We start from the raw sequence: 16,226 nt of genomic DNA on the forward strand, positions 1-16,226 counted from the left end.
CTAGATTAGTGGTATAATCCTACATACACATACTCACTAGATTAGTGGTATAATCCTACATACATACACATACTTACTAGATTAGTGGTATAATCCTACATACATACATACACATACACACTATATCAGTGGTATAATCCTACATACATATACATACTTACTAGATTAGTGGTATAATCCTACATACACATACTCACTAGATTAGTGGTATAATCCTACATACACATACTCACTAGATTAGTGGTATAATCCTACATACATACACATACACACTAGATTAGTGGTATAATCCTACATACATACACATACTCACTAGATTAGTGGTATAATCCTACATACACACACACACACACGTTAGATTAGTGGTATAATCCTACATACACATACACACTAGATTAGTGGTATAATCCTACATACATACACATACTCACTAGATCAGTGGCATAATCTTAAATACACATACTCACTAGATCAGTGGTATAATCTTAAATACACATACTCACTACATCAGTGGTATAATCTTAAATACACATACACATAAAAACTAGATCAGTGGTATAATCTTAAATACACATACACACCACATCAGTGGCATAATCTTAAATACACATATACACTACATCAGTGGTATAATCTTAAATACACATACTCATTTGATTAGTGGTATAATCCTACATACACATACACACTAGATTAGTGGTATAATACTACATAAACATACTCATTTGATTAATGGTATAATCCTACATACACATACAGACTAGATCAGTGGTATAATCCTACATACACATACACATTAGATTAGTGGTGTAATCCTACATACACATACACACTAGATTAGTGGTATAATCCTACATACACACTAGATTAGTGGTATAATCATACATACACATACTCACTAGATTAGTGGTATAATCCTACATACACATACGCATTAGATTAGTGGTATAATCCTACATACACATACACACTAGATTAGTGGTATAATCCTACATACACATACTCACTAGATTAGTGGTATAATCCTACATACATACACATACACACTAGATTAGTGGTATAATCCTACATACACATACTCATTAGATTAGTGATATAATCCTACATACACATACACACTAGATTAGTGGTATAATCCTACATACACATACTCACTAGATTAGTGGTATAATCCTACATACATACACATACTTACTAGATTAGTGGTATAATCCTACATACATACATACACATACACACTATATCAGTGGTATAATCCTACATACATATACATACTTACTAGATTAGTGGTATAATCCTACATACACATACTCACTAGATTAGTGGTATAATCCTACATACACATACTCACTAGATTAGTGGTATAATCCTACATACATACACATACACACTAGATTAGTGGTATAATCCTACATACATACACATACTCACTAGATTAGTGGTATAATCCTACATACACACACACACACACGTTAGATTAGTGGTATAATCCTACATACACATACACACTAGATTAGTGGTATAATCCTACATACATACACATACTCACTAGATCAGTGGCATAATCTTAAATACACATACTCACTAGATCAGTGGTATAATCTTAAATACACATACTCACTACATCAGTGGTATAATCTTAAATACACATACACATAAAAACTAGATCAGTGGTATAATCTTAAATACACATACACACCACATCAGTGGCATAATCTTAAATACACATATACACTACATCAGTGGTATAATCTTAAATACACATACACACTAGATCAGTGGTATAATCTTAAATACACATACACACTAGATCAGTGGTATAATCTTAAATACACATACTCACTAGATCAGTGGTATAATCTTAAATACACATACACACTAGATCAGTGGTATAATCTTAAATACACATACACATAAACACTAGATCAGTGGTATAATCTTAAATACACATACACACTAGATCAGTGGCATAATCTTAAATACACATACTCACTAGATCAATGGTATAATCTTAAATACACATACACACTAGATCAGTGGTATAATCTTAAATACACATACACACTACATCAGTGGTATAATCTTAAATACACATACACACTAGATCAGTGGTATAATCTTAAATACACATACACACTAGATCAGTGGTATAATCTTAAATACACATACTCACTAGATCAGTGGTATAATCTTAAATACACACACACTAGATCAGTGGTATAATCTTAAATACACATACACACTACATCAGTGGCATAATCTTAAATAAACATACTCACTAGATCAATGGTATAATCTTAAATACACATACACACTAGATCAGTGGTATAATCTTAAACACACATACACACTACATCAGTGGTATAATCTTAAATACACATACACACTAGATCAGTGGTATAATCTTAAATACACATACACACTAGATCAGTGGTATAATCTTAAATACACATACACACTAGATCAGTGGTATAATCTTAAATACACATACACACTAGATTAGTGGTATAATCCTACGTACATACACACTAGATTAGTGGTATAATCCTACATACACATACTCACTAGATTAGTGGTATAATCCAGCATACACATACTCATTAGATTAGATTAGTGGTATAATCCTACATGCACATATACACTAGTTTAGTGATATAATCCTACATACACATACACTTTAGATTAGTGGCATAATCCTATATACACATACTCACTAAATTAGTGGTATAATCCTACATACACATACTCATTAGATTAGTGGCATAATCCTATATACACATACTCACTAAATTAGTGATATAATCCTACATACACACAGTATTGGATCCAGAGGGGGCAGGGGGCTGCCCCCCAAATGCATGATGTTTCATATCATCTGGATTACGCATAGCTTCTCTGCGATTTTTGCTCCGTAATGTTAAGCGAAGCTTGGCTCCCCCAATACATTTTGCTAGATCTGCCACTGCATACACTTACTCACTAGATTAGTGGTATAATCCTACATACACATACTCACTAGATTAGTGGTCCTACATACACATACACACTAGATAAGTGGTATAATCCTACATACACATACTCACTAGATTAGTGGTACAATCCTACATACTCATACACACTAGATTAGTGGAGTAATCCTACATACACATACACACTAGATTAGTGGTATACTCCTACATACACATACACACTAGATCAGTGGTATAATCCTACATACACATACACATTAGATTAGTGGTGTAATCCTACATACACATACACACTAGATTAATGGTATAATCCTACATACACATACACACTAGATCAGTGGTATAATCCTACATACACATACACATTAGATTAATGGTATAATCCTACATACACATACACACTAGATCAGTGGTATAATCCTACATACACATACACACTAGATTAATGGTATAATCCTACATACACATACACACTAGATCAGTGGTATAATCCTACATACACATACACATTAGATTAGTGGTGTAATCCTACATACACATACACACTAGATTAGTGGTATAATCCTACATAGACATACTCATTTGATTAGTGGTATAATCCTACATACACATACACACTAGATTAGTGGTATAATCCTACATAAACATACTCACTAGATTAGTGGTATAATCCTACATACATACACACACACACTAGATTAGTGGTATAATCCTACATACATACACATACTTACTAGATTAGTGGTATAATCCTACATACACATACACACTAGATCAGTGGTATAATCCTACATACACATACACATTAGATTAGTGGTGTAATCCTACATACACATACACACTAGATTAGTGGTATAATCCTACATACACACTAGATTAGTGGTATAATCATACATACACATACTCACTAGATTAGTGGTATAATCCTACATACACATACTCATTAGATTAGTGATATAATCCTACATACACATACACACTAGATTAGTGGTATAATCCTACATACACATACTCACTAGATTAGTGGTATAATCCTACATACATACACACACACACACTAGATTAGTGGTATAATCCTACATACATACACATACTTACTAGATAAGTGGTATAATCCTACATACACATACACACTAGATTAGTGGTATAATCCTATATACATACACATACTTACTAGATTAGTGGTATAATCCTACATACACATACACACTAGATTAGTGGTATAATCCTACATACATACACACACATACACACTAGATCAGTGGTATAATCCTACATACATACACATACACATACTTACTAGATTAGTGGTATAATCCTACATATACATACTCACTAGATTAGTGGTATAATCCTACATATACATACTCACTAGATTAGTGGTATAATCCTACATACATACACATACACACTAGATTAGTGGTATAATCCTACATACATACACATACTCACTAGATTAGTGGTATAATCCTACATACATACACACTAGATTAGTGGTATAATCATACATACATACACATACTTACTAGATTAGTGGTATAATCCTACATACACATACTCACTAGATTAGTGGTATAATCCTACATACATACATATACACACTAGATTAGTGGTATAATCCTACATACACATACACACTAGATCAGTGGTATAATCCTACATACACATACACATTAGATTAGTGGTGTAATCCTACATACACATACACACTAGATTAGTCGTATAATCCTACATAAACATACTCATTTGATTAGTGGTATAATCTTACATACACATACTCACTAGATTAGTGGTATAATCCTACATACACATACTCACTAGATTAGTGGTATAATCCTACATACACATACACTAGATTAGTGGTATAATCCTACATACACATACTCACTAGAATAGTGGTATAATTCTACATACACATACTCACTAGATTAGTAGTATAATTCTACATACACATGCTCACTAGATTAGTGGTATAATCTCACATACACACACAATAGATCATTGGTATAGTCTTTCATACACACATAATAGATCAGAGGTATAATCTTACATAGACACTCACTAGACCAGTGGTATAGTCTTTCATACATACACAATAGAGCAGTGGTATAATGTTACATTCATACTCACTAGATCAGTGGTATAATCGTACAGAAACCTTCACTAAATCAGTGGTATAGTCATTCATACATACACAATAGAGCAGTGGTATAATCTTAAATAATCACTCACTAGATCAGTGGTATAATCCCACATACACATACACACTAGATTAGTGGTATAATCCTATATACATACACATACTTACTAGATTAGTGGTATAATCCTACATACACATACACACTAGATTAGTGGTATAATCCTACATACATACACACACATACACACTAGATCAGTGGTATAATCCTACATACACATACACACTAGATTAGTGGTATAATCCTATATACATACACATACTTACTAGATTAGTGGTATAATCCTACATACACATACACACTAGATTAGTGGTATAATCCTACATACATACACACACATACACACTAGATCAGTGGTATAATCCTACATACATACACATACACATACTTACTAGATTAGTGGTATAATCCTACATATACATACTCACTAGATTAGTGGTATAATCCTACATATACATACTCACTAGATTAGTGGCATAATCCTACATACATACACATACACACTAGATTAGTGGTATAATCCTACATACATACACATACTCACTAGATTAGTGGTATAATCCTACATACATACACACTAGATTAGTGGTATAATCATACATACATACACATACTTACTAGATTAGTGGTATAATCCTACATACACATACTCACTAGATTAGTGGTATAATCCTACATACATACATATACACACTAGATTAGTGGTATAATCCTACATACACATACACACTAGATCAGTGGTATAATCCTACATACACATACACATTAGATTAGTGGTGTAATCCTACATACACATACACACTAGATTAGTCGTATAATCCTACATAAACATACTCATTTGATTAGTGGTATAATCTTACATACACATACTCACTAGATTAGTGGTATAATCCTACATACACATACTCACTAGATTAGTGGTATAATCCTACATACACATACACTAGATTAGTGGTATAATCCTACATACACATACTCACTAGAATAGTGGTATAATTCTACATACACATACTCACTAGATTAGTAGTATAATTCTACATACACATGCTCACTAGATTAGTGGTATAATCTCACATACACACACAATAGATCATTGGTATAGTCTTTCATACACACATAATAGATCAGAGGTATAATCTTACATAGACACTCACTAGACCAGTGGTATAGTCTTTCATACATACACAATAGAGCAGTGGTATAATGTTACATAAACACTAACTAGTTCAGTGGTATAGTCTTTCATACATACACAATGGATCAGTGGCATAATACTACATTCATACTCACTAGATCAGTGGTATAATCGTACAGAAACCTTCACTAAATCAGTGGTATAGTCATTCATACATACACAATAGAGCAGTGGTATAATCTTAAATAATCACTCACTAGATCAGTGGTATAATCCCACATACACACTCACTAGATCAGTGGTATAATCCTACATACACACCCACTAGATCAGTGGTATAATCCTACATAAACACTCACTAGATCAGTGGTATAATCTTACATAAACACTCACTAGATCAGTGGTATAATCCTACATAAACACTAACTAGTTCAGTGGTATAATCCTACATAAACACTCACTAGATCAGTGGTATAGTCTTTCATACACACTCACTAAATCAGTGGCATAATCCTACATAAACACTAACTAGTTCAGTGGTATAATCCTACATACATACTCACTATATCAGTGGTATAGTATTTCATACAAACCAATAGAGCAGTGGTATAATCCTACATAAAGACTCACAATATATATGTGGTATAGTTTTTCATGCACCCACAGTAGATCATTGGCATTGTCTTTCATACACACAATAGATCAGTGGTATAATCCCACATAAACACTAACTAGGTCAGTGTTAGTCTTTCATACACACACAATAGAGCAGTGGTATAATCTTACATACACACTCATTATATCAGTGGTACAGTCTTTCATACACACACAGTAGATCATTGGCATTGTCTTTCATACACACAATAGATCAGTAGTATAATCCTACATAAACACTCACTAGATTAGTGGTATAGTCTTTCATACATACACAATAGATCAGTGGTATAATCCTACATAAACACGCACTAGATTAGTGGTATAGTCTTTCATACACAGAATAGATCAGTGATATAATCCTACATAACACTCACTAGACCAGTGGTATAGTCTTTCATACACACACAATGGATCATTGGTATAGTCTTCCATACACACATACTAAATGAGTGGTATAGTCTTTCATACATACACAATGGAGCAGTGGTATAATGTTACTCACAAACTCACTCACTCACTCACTCACTCACTCACTCACTCACTCACTCACTCACTCACTCACTCACTCACTCACTCACTCACTCACTAGACCAGTGGTATAGTCTTTCATACACACACAATAGATGATTGGTATAGTCTTCCATACACACATACTAGATCAGAGGTCTAATCTTACATAAACACTCACTAGACCAGTGGTATAGTCTTTCATACACACACAATGGATCAGTGGCATAATATTACATTCATACTCACTAGATCAGTGGTATAATCGTACAGAAACCCTCACTAAATCTGTGGTATAGTCATTCATACATACACAATAGAGCAGTGGTATAATCTTAAATAATCACTCACTAGATCAGTGGTATAATCCCACATACACACTCACTAGATCAGTGGTATAATCCTACATATACACCCACTAGATCAGTGGTATAATCCTACATAAACACTCACTAGATCAGTGGTATAATCTTACATAAACACTCACTAGATCAGTGGTATAATCCCACATAAACACTAACTAGTTCAGTGGTATAATCCCACATAAACACTCACTAGATCAGTGGTATAGTCTTTCATACACACTCACTAAATCAGTGGTATAATCCTACATAAACACTAACTAGTTCAGTGGTATAATCCTACATACATACTCACTATATCAGTGGTATAGTATTTCATACAAACCAATAGAGCAGTGGTATAATCCTACATAAAGACTCACAATATATATGTGGTATAGTTTTTCATGCACACACAGTAGATCATTGGCATTATCTTTCATACACACAATAGATCAGTGGTATAATCCCACATAAACACTAACTAGGTCAGTGTTATAGTCTTTCATACACACACAATAGAGCAGTGGTATAATCTTACATACACACTCATTATATCAGTGGTACAGTCTTTCATACACACACAGTAGATCATTGGCATTGTCTTTCATACACACAATAGATCAGTAGTATAATCCTACATAAACACTCACTAGATTAGTGGTATAGTCTTTCATACATACACAATAGATCAGTGGTATAATCCTACATAAACACGCACTAGATTAGTGGTATAGTCTTTCATACACAGAATAGATCAGTGATATAATCCTACATAACACTCACTAGACCAGTGGTATAGTCTTTCATACACACACAATAGATCATTGGTATAGTCTTCCATACACACATACTAGATCAGAGGTCTAATCTTACATAAACACTCACTAAATCAGTGGTATATTATTTCATACACACACAATAGAGCAGTGGTATAATGTTCATAAACACTCACTAAATGAGTGGTATAGTCTTTCATACATACACAATGGAGCAGTGGTATAATGTTACTCACAAACTCACTCACTCACTCACTCACTCACTCACTCACTCACTCACTCACTCACTCACTCACTCACTCACTCACTCACTCACTAGACCAGTGGTATAGTCTTTCATACACACACAATAGATGATTGGTATAGTCTTCCATACACACATACTAGATCAGAGGTCTAATCTTACATAAACACTCACTAGACCAGTGGTATAGTCTTTCATACACACACAATGGATCAGTGGCATAATATTACATTCATACTCACTAGATCAGTGGTATAATCGTACAGAAACCCTCACTAAATCAGTGGTATAGTCATTCATACATACACAATAGAGCAGTGGTATAATCTTAAATAATCACTCACTAGATCAGTGGTATAATCCCACATACACACTCACTAGATCAGTGGTATAATCCTACATACACACCCACTAGATCAGTGGTATAATCCTACATAAACACTCACTAAATCAGTGGTATAGTCATTCATACATACACAATAGAGCAGTGGTATAATCTTAAATAATCACTCACTAGATCAGTGGTATAATCCTACATACACATACACATTAGATTAGTGGTGTAATCCTACATACACATACACACTAGATTAATGGTATAATCCTACATACACATACACACTAGATCAGTGGTATAATCCTACATACACATACACATTAGATTAATGGTATAATCCTACATACACATACACACTAGATCAGTGGAATAATCCTACATACACATACACACTAGATTAATTGTATAATCCTACATACACATACACACTAGATCAGTGGTATAATCCTACATACACATACATATTAGATTAGTGGTGTAATCCTACATACACATACACACTAGATTAGTGGTATAATCCTACATAAACATACTCATTTGATTAATGGTATAATCCTACATACACATACACACTAGATCAGTGGTATAATCCTACATACACATACACATTAGATTAGTGGTGTAATCCTACATACACATACACACTAGATTAGTGGTATAATCCTACATACACACTAGATTAGTGGTATAATCATACATACACATACTCACTAGATTAGTGGTATAATCCTACATACACACTAGATTAGTGATATAATCCTACATACACATACACACTAGATTAGTGGTATAATCCTACATACACATACTCACTAGATTAGTGGTATAATCCTACATACATACACACACACACTAGATTAGTGGTATAATCCTACATACATACACATACTTACTAGATTAGTGGTATAATCCTACATACACATACACACTAGATTAGTGGTATAATCCTACATACATACACATACTTACTAGATTAGTGGTATAATCCTACATACACATACATACACACTAGATTAGTGGTATAATCCTACATACATACATACACATACACACTAGATCAGTGGTATAATCCTACATACATACACATACTTACTAGATTAGTGGTATAATCCTACATACACATACTCACTAGATTAGTGGTATAATCCTACATACACATACTCACTAGATTAGTGGTATAATCCTACATACATACACATACACACTAGATTAGTGGTATAATCCTACATACATACACATACTCACTAGATTAGTGGTATAATCCTACATACAAACACACTAGATTAGTGGTATAATCCTACATACACATACACACTAGATTAGTGGTGTAATCCTACATACATACACATACTTACTAGATTAGTGGTATAATCCTACATACACATACTCACTAGATTAGTGGTATAATCCTACATACATACATATACACACTAGATTAGTGGTATAATCATACATACATACACATACACACTAGATTAGTGGTATAATCATACATACACATACTCACTAGATTAATGGTATAATCCTACATACACATACTCACTAGATTAATGGTATAATCCTACATACACATACTCTCTAGATCAGTGGTATAATCTATCATACACACACAATAGATCAGTGATATAGTCTTCCTTACACACATAATAGATCAGAGGTATAATCTTACATAGACACTCACTAGACCAGTGGTATAGTCTTTCATACATACACAATAGAGCAGTGGTATAATGTTACATAAACCCTCACTAAATCAGTGGTATAGTCTTTCATACATACACAATGGAGCAGTGGTATAGTGTTACATACATACTCACTCACTCAATCACTCACTCACTCACTCACTCACTCATTCACGCACTCACTCACTCACTCACTCACTCACTCACTCACTCACTCACTTACTCACTCACTCACTCACTCACTACACCAGTGGTATAGTCTTTCATACACACACAATAGATCATTGGTATAGTCTTCCATACACACATACTAGATCAGGGGTCTAATCTTACATAAACACTCACTAAATCAGTGGTATAGTATTTCATACACACACAATAGAGCAGTGGTATAATGTTCATAAACACTCACTAAATGAGTGGTATAGTCTTTCATACATACACAATGGAGCAGTGGTATAATGTTACTCACAAACTCACTCACTCACTCACTCACTCACTCACTCACTCACTCACTCACTCACTCACTCACTCACTCACTCACTCACTCACTCACTCACTCACTCACTAGACCAGTGGTATAGGCTTTCATACACACATAATAGATGATTGGTATAGTCTTCCATACACACATACTAGATCAGAGGTCTAATCTTACATAAACACTCACTAGACCAGTGGTATAGTCTTTCATACACACACAATGGATCAGTGGCATAATATTACATTCATACTCACTAGATCAGTGGTATAATCGTACAGAAACCCTCACTAAATCAGTGGTATAGTCATTCATACATACACAATAGAGCAGTGGTATAATCTTAAATAATCACTCACTAGATCAGTGGTATAATCCCACATACACACTCACTAGATCAGTGGTATAATCCTACATACACACCCACTAGATCAGTGGTATAATCCTATATAAACACTCACTAGATCAGTGGTATAATCTTACATAAACACTCACTAGATCAGTGGTATAATCCTACATAAACACTAACTAGTTCAGTGGTATAATCCTACATAAACACTCACTAGATCAGTGGAATAGTCTTTCATACACACTCACTAAATCAGTGGTATAATCCTACATAAACACTAACTAGTTCAGTGGTATAATCCTACATACATACTCACTATATCAGTGGTATAGTATTTCATACAAACCAATAGAGCAGTGGTATAATCCTACATAAAGACTCACAATATATATGTGGTATAGTTTTTCATGCACCCACAGTAGATCATTGGCATTGCCTTTCATACACACAATAGATCAGTGGTATAATCCCACATAAACACTAACTAGGTCAGTGTTAGTCTTTCATACACACACAATAGAGCAGTGGTATAATCTTACATACACACTCATTATATCAGTGGTACAGTCTTTCATACACACACAGTAAATCATTGGCATTGTCTTTCATACACACAATAGATCAGTAGTATAATCCTACATAAACACTCACTAGATTAGTGGTATAGTCTTTCATACATACACAATAGATCAGTGGTATAATCCTACATAAACACGCACTAGATTAGTGGTATAGTCTTTCATACACAGAATAGATCAGTGATATAATCCTACATAACACTCACTAGACCAGTGGTATAGTCTTTCATACACACACAATAGATCATTGGTATAGTCTTCCATACACACATACTAGATCAGAGGTCTAATCTTACATAAACACTCACTAAATCAGTGGTATAGTATTTCATACACACACAATAGAGCAGTGGCATAATGTTCATAAACACTCACTAAATGAGTGGTATAGTCTTTCATACATACACAATGGAGCAGTGGTATAATGTTACTCACAAACTCACTCACTCACTCACTCACTCACTCACTCACTCACTCACTCACTCACTCACTCACTCACTCACTCACTCACTCACTCACTCACTCACTCACTCACTCACTCACTCACTCACTCACTCACTCACTATACCAGTGGTATAGTCTTTCATTCACACACAATAGATTATTGGTATAGTCTTCCATACACACATACTAGATCAGAGGTCTAATCTTACATAAACACTCACTAGACCAGTGGTATAGTCTTTCATACACACACAATGGATCAGTGGCATAATATTACATTCATACTCACTAGATCAGTGGTATAATCGTACAGAAACCCTCACTAAATCAGTGGTATAGTCATTCATACATACACAATAGAGCAGTGGTATAATCTTAAATAATCACTCACTAGATCAGTGGTATAATCCCACATACACACTCACTAGATCAGTGGTATAATCCTACATACACACCCACTAGATCAGTGGTATAATCCTACATAAACACTCACTAGATCAGTGGTATAATCTTACATAAACACTCACTAGATCAGTGGTATAATCCTACATAAACACTAACTAGTTCAGTGGTATAATCCTACATAAACACTCACTAGATCAGTGGTATAGTCTTTCATACACACTCACTAAATCAATGGTATAATCCTACATAAACACTAACTAGTTCAGTGGTATAATCCTACATACATACTCACTATATCAGTGGTATAGTATTTCATACAAACCAATAGAGCAGTGGTATAATCCTACATAAAGACTCACAATATATATGTGGTATAGTTTTCCATGCACCCACAGTAGATCATTGGCATTGTCTTTCATACACACAATAGATCAGTGGTATAATCCCACATAAACACTAACTAGGTCAGTGTTAGTCTTTCATACACACACAATAGAGCAGTGGTATAATCTTACATACACACTCATTATATCAGTGGTACAGTCTTTCATACACACACAGTAGATCATTGGCATTGTCTTTCATACACACAATAGATCAGTAGTATAATCCTACATAAACACTCACTAGATTAGTGGTATAGTCTTTCATACATACACAATAGATCAGTGGTATAATCCTACATAAACACGCACTAGATTAGTGGTATAGTCTTTCATACACAGAATAGATCAGTGATATAATCCTGCATAACCCTCACTAGATTAGTGGTATAGTCTTTCATACACACACAATAGATCAGTGGTATAATGTTACATAAACACTCACTAAATCAGTGGTATAGTCTTTCATACACATACAATAGATCAGTGGTATAATGTTACATAAACACTCACTAAATCAGTGGTATAGTCTTTCATACACATACAATAGATCAGTGGTATAATGTTACATAAACACTCACTAAATCAGTGGTATAGTCTTTCATACACATACAATAGATCAGTGGTATAATCTTACATACACACTCACTAGATTAGTACATATTAATCATGATTTTGTTGAACTCCTATATAGTGACAGTATTAAGTTTGTATTGATCACATATGCTTGGGCATGATATGCTGAAGTAAACATCTACTATTGGACCCCCCAAAGAATGGGTCTTTACGCTAGGCACTGGGAGACTTGACAGATATCAGTTCAAGTACAGGCACTGTGTGTGACGTTGATCTTTTTGATCCCTGTCAGGTATGAGCTTCAATTCCATTCTCACTGCACCAAGCAACTTTCATCATCCTCTCGCCCCTCTTGGTTTGAAATGTAAGAAACTATTGTTGAGTGGTAACATTGGACTACAACCTGTTATTCATGCTCCTGTACCTCTGCACTATGTTATAAGTTGTCTTGCTTTCAATGAATTGAGATGATCGATTGATCTGCGACTCCTGCCATGCGTTTTCGAGGGTAGTTAAGCTTGTTGGGGTCCACAATGGTGAATTACTTAAACAGTACATATTAATCATACTGGAAATAATTATACTGGCAATAAACAAAATACTGGTTATACCGTGTCAGTACTGTAGCTCATGATGCGACCAACTCTAGTGGGCTTGCCAAAGCTTAAAACCTGCAAATTGTAGTACAAACATTCCTTTTGGCACAAATATAGTTCATGACCATATAAAGAATTTAAGATATGGACACAAGCTAGGCTGACCTTTTTTAACCCTCATTTGCATAAATTAATATGGCCGCCACCAGCAAATAGTATCTTGATGTATTTATCAATATATCTAGATCTTGTCAGGATATTTGTGATATGTAAGGATCTAAATGTATGTTTTTGATGACAGATTATCTGATAAAATAGTAACATTGGTGCCATGAGATGAATTTATGTCCCTACAGCATAGGTAAAGGTCAATTTGGCCAATTTTAAGCAAAATTTAATATTTTAGTCATATCTCTAAATCAGAATAAGATATCTTCATTGATTTATTGTCCAGATGTATGTTTATTATGAGGATCAATTCAATAAAATTGTGTCCTTGGGGCTGTAGGTCAATGTTGAAGCCTATGAGACTGTTTTTGTCTACGAGTCTAAACTCCTATCTTCATCATCCTAGGGTATGAAACTAGTAGCACACGAGAATATAATAAACATAAACAAAGTACAAACAACAGTCGCATTTAAATAAATATTTATTCCGTTATTGGGGTAGTTATAATTACACCTCTGTTTAGTTCTTTTATATAGCATCACTTGGTACATTAATCATGGAATTACTTATATTGTCCACCAATTACTTACTCACAGATATTGTTCTAGGTGTGAATACCACGTGCCCTCCCATAGCACTTGCCACAGCATGCACACAGTGTAGTGCAGCTTACACCAGCCATACAGCACTTGCAGGGATTTTTGCGCTTTTTTTTGCAACGACAAACTGTTTACAAGCTGTTTTAGCTGTTTGTAGATGACTGGCATAGATAACCACCGTGGCTGCCAACACTTAGAGACCATCTGCCAGCCCCATTCTGATGGATCTGTGATAGTAGGGCAGGAGATTAATGAATTCCCCCAAATATGTCCCCCTTGGTAGGTATTCCGACGAACATGCTGGTATAGCGCATCACTACTAGGATGTAGGTGGTCGAATTCACGTCCCTGAAAAATAAACATTAATGTAACAATATCAAAAACTATCTACATCAGGCTTTAGACAGTTTATTTCATGAAATTCTCGGTTTGAAAATAATGCCCTTACAGTCGAAACATTCCAACCGAGTAGCATCAACATCACAGCCACTGAGATCATACATCTTCATTACAAACACCTGAATGGTAGAGAAGACAGAATCTGATACATCACTTGGTGAGGCAGAGAGGGCCTTAAACGCCCACGTAATATCTGGGTTCTGCTGCCATATGGTCCAAGCAGTCTTCTTACCCTTTCCATATGAAGATGAAACAGTATCACAAAAGCTATGAAAAAAAGAAAGACCAGCTGAACGAGCATTGCCCACCTGCTGGGCATTTTTCATGCACAGGAATGTACCTGGAGTTTTTCGCACATCCAAAAGCAATCCAGAGCTCACGAAGTTGGAGGTTTTGCA

The 16,226-nt window shown here is 34.6% G+C and overlaps 1 long non-coding RNA gene across 1 annotated transcript; it reads right to left on the reverse strand.

Moving 5' to 3' along the window:
- Positions 1–15,293: 15,293 nt before the first annotated feature.
- LOC146739240 (uncharacterized) lies at positions 15,294–15,919 on the reverse strand. Its single transcript, XR_014930138.1, has 2 exons — positions 15,878–15,919; positions 15,294–15,777 (listed from the first exon to the last, which is right to left on the reverse strand). It is a non-coding gene; the product is annotated as an uncharacterized LOC146739240 (long non-coding RNA).
- Positions 15,920–16,226: the final 307 nt, after the last annotated feature.

This window comes from Saccoglossus kowalevskii, chromosome 8, assembly GCF_978046115.1.
Source record: "Saccoglossus kowalevskii chromosome 8, keSacKowa6.1, whole genome shotgun sequence".
In the NCBI taxonomy this organism is placed as follows: Eukaryota; Metazoa; Hemichordata; class Enteropneusta; family Harrimaniidae; genus Saccoglossus; species Saccoglossus kowalevskii.